The sequence below is a fragment of the Meriones unguiculatus genome, chromosome 8 (genome assembly GCF_030254825.1).
Source record: "Meriones unguiculatus strain TT.TT164.6M chromosome 8, Bangor_MerUng_6.1, whole genome shotgun sequence".
NCBI lineage: Eukaryota > Metazoa > Chordata > Mammalia > Rodentia > Muridae > Meriones > Meriones unguiculatus.
Genome location: NC_083356.1, coordinates 17152462 through 17159775, shown reverse-complemented (window position 1 = coordinate 17159775; position 7314 = coordinate 17152462).

Here is a 7314-nt window from a genome sequence, read left to right as displayed (position 1 = left end):
TACCCCTACCTGATGATGTATGTTGCCCTCTCTCCATTTTATTACTATAGTTGCTGGGGTCTTTCTTTCTTTCTTTTTTTTTTACTTTTCATTTAGTTATTTTGAAACAGGGTTTCTCTGTGTAGCCCTGGCTGCTCTGGAAATCAATCTGTAGACCAGGCTAGCCTTGAACTTACAGAGATCCACCTACCTCTACCTCCTGAATGCTGAGATTAAAGGTATACTACCACACATGGCTTTTTTCCCTTATTTTTAAAAATATTTATTTATTTATTTAATGTTTACGAGTGCTCTAACTGCATGTACACTTGCATGCCAGAAGAGGGCAGCGGATCCCAGTATAGATGGTTGTGAGCCACCCTGTGGTTTCTGGGAGTTCAACTCAGAACCTTTGGAAGAGAGAACAGTGCTCTTAACCACTGAGCCATCTCTCCAGCCCTCCTTCTTTCTTTTGAGGCAGGGTCTCACTGTGTAGCCCTGGCAGGCCTGAAACTCACTGTACAGATCAGGCTGGCCTTGAACTCACAGAGATCCACCTGCCTCTGCCTCCGGAGTGCTGGGATCAACAGTGCATAGCACCACATCTGGCCTCTACCTTACTGTTTGAGATGGGGTCTGTCACTGACCTTGGTGCCCACTGTTTCAGCTAGCCTGGAGGCCCTGGAAGCCCTGAGGTCCTTCTGTCTCTGTCTTCCACCCCAGTGTGGAATTACAGGTGTGCACAGCCACACCCAGCTTTTGCAAGTGAGTTGGGGATTGGAACTCAGGTGTTCAAGCTTGCCCAGTAAGCACTTCCATCACCAAACCATCTCTCCAGCTCTCTCTGAATCCTCTTGATCCACATTTGGCTGATTCAAGGTCGCAGGATCAGATAGGAAATGTCAGCAGTATGCCAGCAGTCATCAGCCTGGCCACTGAAGCACCAAGGGGCTACATAAGAGTCTTCCACTATTTTATTTTCCTTCACTTATTTTTCCTATGCTAGAGAAGCCAGCCACTGCAGAGCCTCATTACAGCTCCTCCACCATCACTCCTCCCTTTCACCAGAAAAGAGACTCTGTCCTCTCAACAGGAAATATGCCTTTGCATGTTATAGTCCTCCAGGGCACTTTCTTCTTCTGGTGACCTGCCACCCTGGCAGACTGCCACATGAGATCCATGGACTGGAATCCCCATCGTTCACTCTTGGCAGAGCGTTGCCACTGTCCCAGGAATGGAGCCGGTGGAGGTCTGGGGCCCGCTCCACGAAAGCCCTATAACCTCATCTTCATTGAAGCCATGGTGCCAGCCTCTCACATGTCAGGTTCTGATGTGACCTCAGGTGTGGAACTCTGTTGCCACATCCAGCATGCTCCCCTCACGGCAGGTGTCCTGCTTGGCACGGGTTAGCCACTTGCTCTTAAGAATTCGGGGGTTCGAGGAGATGACAAGTTTTCATCTTTCTCTTGTCTACTTCAATTAACTCTCTTTTGTCCACACACACCCACTTGATGGAATCTTTTCCTTGTCTTGACGATCGAAAGTGCACAACAAAATGTACTAAAGGCTTTCTGATGCTCAGAGCAAAGATGGAACTGGCTGACACTGCTCAGGTCAAGCCTGAAGACACAGTGAAGGTGACCCTGATGATGAGTGAGGACCCAGATGAAAAAACTGGAAAGCCAGCCCTAACCTAGGCCCACTGAAGGCCCCGCTGTTCTCAACCCATAGGTTGAGACTTTTTGGGCTTGAACTACCCTTTCACAGGGGTCGTATATCAGATATCTTGCACATCAGATATTTACAATATGATTTATAACAGTAGCAAAATGACAGCTAGGAAGTAGCAACAAAAATAATTTTATGGGGGCTGGAGAGATGATTCAGAGGTTAAGAACACTGGCTGTTCTTCCAAAGGTCCTGAGTTCAATTCCCAGGAACCACATGGTGGCTCATAACCATCTATCATGAGATCTGGTGCCTCTTCTGGGGTGCAGGCACACATGCAGGCAGAATACTGAATAAATAATAAATAAATCTTTAAAAGCTAATTTTTTGTTTGGGAGCCACCACAACATGAGGAACTGTATTAAAGGTTCGCCAGCATTAGGAAGGTTAAGATCCGCTGTTCTAAGCCACCAGGGCCCCTCTCTCCACCACCTCTGAAAACAGAATAACCCATGTCCATGGGTCCGTCTTGAGGGAAGAGGTCACTGTGTGCCAGCAACAGTAGCATAAAAAGAGCTACGTCTGGATTTGGGGCTCGGCAGGTATCTATAAGTCTGGACTGTGGAGCAGAGTGGGCGCCACTGGTGGGGAGAAGTGGAATTGTGGTACATGGCTCTGTGGGCACAGGGGCTTACTTACTCTAGTGTATGTGTGGAGGTCAGAGGACAGCTTGTGGGAGTGTTTCTCTTCTTTCAATGTGTGGGTCCTAGTTATCCACTGACTTGGTGGCCGGTGCTTTTGCACACTGAGACAACTCCACCCTTAACTCAGATCCTACCAAGTTTCCCAGCACTCACTCTGTGTGTGTGTGTGTGCGCGCGTATGTGTGGTCCCGTGCGCTCCCATCCACCTACATTCGTATGTACCTCTACTACCGAAATCAAGATGCTAAACTGCTCCTCACCAAGTGCCCTGTATTGGTTGCTTTTTTTGTTATTGTCCCCCAAACACCCGACACATACAGCTTGAAGCAGGGAAGATGTATTCTGTGTCACAGTTCCGGAGATTTCAGTCCACTGTCTCTGGCTCTGTAGATTCTGGTCACGTGGTGAGGTGGAATATCATGTACATGGAAGCATGTGGAAGAGGATGCTGGGTGGATTCATCTCACGGTGCACAGGAAGCAGAGAGGACAGATTCAGGGAAAGCGATAGCCCCCAATGACCTACTTCCTCCGTGGAGCCCGAGCTCCGCCCTTCCCCACCTCCAAGTACAGCAATCATCTCATGAATCCAGCAAGGGAGTCAACCCATTGATTCCGTTACAGCGCTCATAATCACGTCAATTCTGGAAACACCATCAGAGATATACCCAGAGGTGTGCTTTAACTATTCTAGATATCTCTCAGTCACGTTTATTTTTCAGTCCAGCTAAGTTAGTTGGCAAACAATTCACCATCGCAGGCTGGAGAGGTGGCTTAGTGTTTATGAGCCTTCTCTTCTGGAGGACCCGGGTTGGATTGCGGGCACATACTTGGGGACTCCCAACTGTCAGAAACTCACAGGGGATCTGATGCTCTCTTCCGTCCTCTGAAGGCACTAGGCATGTACATGGTACACATATGCACGTGAAGGAAAAATACACACAGGAAACAGAGTAAATAAATCTAGAGGTCTCAAGTTACGTCAGCGGAATCACAAAGTGTACAGCTGTCCACACAGCACAATTCCCTGTGCCCGGCCCCATCATCGCCTACAAAAGCTTTTGCTCACTAGGAAATGTTCATAGAATAAACAGTTTGTTTGTTTATCCACCAGGGAAGGACATTTGGGCTATTTCTGGTTTGGGCTGTTTTGATTTTAGCTGCTAGACATACGTGTAGACAGGTCTCTCTGCACATGAGAAGTTTCACTTCTCTGGGATAAATATACCCAAGAGCACAACATCCGGTTTGTAGGGTAATGCATGCTTAATTTATTCTTTTAAAATTTCAGCCTTTTATTTTTGTTTTATGTGTTCGGGTGTTTTGCCCGCATGTATGTCTGTGCACCACATGTGTGCTAGGAGAAGAGAGTCATGGGTCCCCTGGAAATGGATGATTGTGAGTTCTGGGAACTCAACCCAGGTTCTCTGGAAGAGCAATCGGTGCTATAACTACTGAGTAATCTCCCCAGCTCACACGTACCCAAAACCCATCCTTGCCTTCTTTTGAGATAAAGTCTCTCCGTGTGGCCCTGGTTGGCCCGGAATTCGCTTTGTTGACTCATGGAGATCTACCTGCCTCTGCCACCTCCTGAGTGCTGGAGTTAAAAGTGTGTGCCACCATGCCCAGCTGAACCCCTTTCCTTCACAAGAGACCTAGCTCTGGTGCTCTTTACGTTGATGAGAAGCCAAGGAAGCAGGCATATTGAGCCACCCCATTTCCCCACATCCTCACCAGCACTTGATGTGGTCACTATTTTTCACTTTAGGTTTGTGTTGGGTGTGCAGTGGCTGAGGCTCTTCCCAGTTCCTCCAGAAATGGGAGCAGATTCCAGTTCCTCCACACCTCCAGCCCTGCCTCCATCAGTCTTTTAATTTTTAATTTTTTTGAGACAGGGTTTTTCTGTGTAGCCCTGCTGTCCTGGAACTTTTTAGACCAGGCTGGTCTCGGACTCAGAGATCGGCCTGCCTCTGCTTCCTGAATGCCGGGATCAAAGGCATGCGCCACCGTGGCCTGGCTCAGTCATTTTAATTTTCAACATTCTAGTGGGTAATCTACCTCTGAGTGGATTTGATTTGCATTTTCCTCCTGAATAATAATGTGGAGCCCTCTTCCAGGTGCTCATATGTCATCTACACATCTTTTTTGGAGAAGCATGTGTCCAAATATTTGCTCAATTAAATTTCTTAAATCTTTCACTGCTGGGGTTGCTCATGGGCTTTGCACATCAAAATGAGCTTTGGCCTTCTCTCACACTTTTGGTTTGCTTTTGCACATATATTCTGCAGATTTAAAAAAAAATTGGACGTTTACCTTCTTATTATTGAACTGTGAGAATTCTTTATATATTTCAGATCAGGTCCTTGGTCAGACGTCTATTTCCTAAGTTTCTTATAGTCTGTCTTTCCCTAACATGATTTATTTTTTTCCTCCATGGTCTTATTGGCCCCACCCCCAGTTTTGACAATCATTTTCCCTGGCTAAACAGTCAGCACCACAAAGGACAAGGATGGTTTTCCTGTTGTGTCCTCAGCCCCTTGCACAGTGGGCATGTGAGTGCTGGTTCAGTGCCCAGCTGTTCCCAACTATCTCATGGCTGTTGGGGGTACAGACGACCCAGGAGAGGAGCAACCTGTTGCAAACTTGCAGGCCAGCAATAAGGAGGCCCTAGATGAAGTAAAGGTGAGATGTGGGGTGACGAAGGCATAGCCAATAAAGGTGGGCCAGAGAAGTTCTCCCAGACTTGCCTACCAGCAAATCCATCTTGCAGCTGCTACTCAGGCCTTCCTGTTCAGACTCAGGGGAACCTGGGCAACATTCATAAGAAATCATTTGTCTTTTAGTGTTTACAGCTTGCAAGCAGGATGATAAATACCTGTGAACAGCTATAGTGCTTGGTATCTATGAAGGCTGTGGTACTAGGGCCTGTGTGGCCTGTACACTGAGGCAGGGCCTATGTGATGGAGGCCATCCAGTGCTATATATTAAGCAACAGCTGCTTCATCCCCAGGGGAGACATACTGTCCTGTGTGTCACCGAGTATCCTTCCTGTCCACCCTGGCTTGTTTCAGTGAATCTGACAGTTCTCTCCTTTCTGGCGGTGCAGAGCTCTTTCTGTAGCAAACCAGACAGCAGCAAATGCAAGCAGCTTGTGTGTGTGTGTGTGTGTGTGTCTTTCTTCCCTGCCTTCCCTCTTGTTTGGGTACCTTTTACATTGTTCACAATTCCATGTGAACAACATAAGGCTAGTTGGCCTCTGAGCTCCCGGAAGTCCTCATGTCTCTGCTGCTCATCTCACTGAGCAGCAGAGCATGCAAGCATGCCTGACTGCTACATGGGGTCTGGGAACTCAAACTTCATTCAAGCCCTCGTGTTTGCAGGGCAAGTGCTCTCTCCACATAGAACCATCTCCCAGTCCTGACTCTGTTAGAAAAAAAAAAAAAGAAAAAGAAAAAGAAAACCAATCCTTATTGCAAAGGGTCGCTGTGAGAGTGAAGGGAGTAAATATTATGTGTTTAGGGATCATTAGTGTACTCTCACAAACTTGTTCCTGGCAAGAGCCACGTCATATACTCAGGATGAACACAGTGGCCAAGAGTTAATGCAGCTTTCTGGGATTTTCCCCTATAAATCAGGGTGATCCTAATACTAGCAGGCAGGGCACTAGGTGCTCAGATGGACCTCTTGGATAGGGGGAAGAAGGGAGCCATTGTTCCTAAGGTGTCCTTTCTGTGGGTCGTTTTTTGTTAAGCTGTTTAGCTGGATGAGCTGACACTTCTAGTCTGTGTCTCCCAAGGGTTGACTTTGATGGAGATTTGAGATTGCCTGGGCTCCATCACAGTGGACCTTGGGGGGCATTCAGTGTGTGTGTGTGTTTGTCTGTGTATGTACTGTGGGTCTAAACTCCTCAGCTTCTAGCCCAGTCTCCCTGGGACCCAGGAGCTCTCCAGTGTCACAGGTTCAGGGTTTGGGACCCTGCATTCGAGCAGGAGCTTGTGAACTAAATTGCATCACACAAACTGTACAGTCTACGGGTGGGAAGCTTGCACAGTGGGAGTCAACGCATGGCTGGTGTTGCCAACACAACCTCCCTGGGCTTCCTCCTCTCCTGTTGTTAATTGCAGTAAATGTACCATCCTCACGGGTTGGTGTGGGGCGGTTGAAGGAGGTGGGTGTGTTGTTCTGAGAACTAAAGGCACATTATCTTACTGAGGTAGGTGTCCCAAACTGCATGGGAAACCACTATTCTGGGCTCTGGCTCAACAAATTTCATGCTAAAAGTTAAGATTAGTGTCTGGCTGGGCGGCGGTGGCATTTGCCTTTAATCTCAGCACTCAGGTGGAACTCTGTGAGCTCAAGGCCAGCCTGGTCTACAAAGCTAGTTCTAGGACAGCCAAAGCTACACAACGAAACAATGTCTCGAAAAGCCAAAAAAGTTCAGCGTCTGTCACAAATGCAGTTTCTTTAGGGTGTGGAGGGATGCTAACAGCAAACCCAGGTAGAGAAATGAAGCCAGAGAGAGGAAGCTCTAATAACTTGCCTAGGCAGGCAGACCCCAGTAGGCGGGGAGGAGGAAGTGGGTTTTGATCCGCCCCAGCCTTATTTAGGAAAAGGAGAGGTGTCATTGCGCATTATAAGGTTCCTCAGGCTGAGTGCTCCAGCGCAGAGCCCATCCACGTGTGCTCTTCACTGCCCGGGATGGGCAAAGAGTTCACCCGGATTGATAGGTGTGGAACCTGGACGCAGATGCTCAGAAGTCCCGAGACCTGAGCTGGAGGTGTCCAAGAGGGACCCTGAGGCACACCGGGATGGCCAGACACTGGGTCTGGCACGAGGTGGGGGAGACGGTCACTGTGGGAAAGCAGGCTGGGCCGGGTAGGGGCACAGACGACACATTTGTGGCTTGAGGCAGATGAAGCGGATCCGAGTGCCGGGCTGGACGGAGATGCTGACGGGTGGTTCTG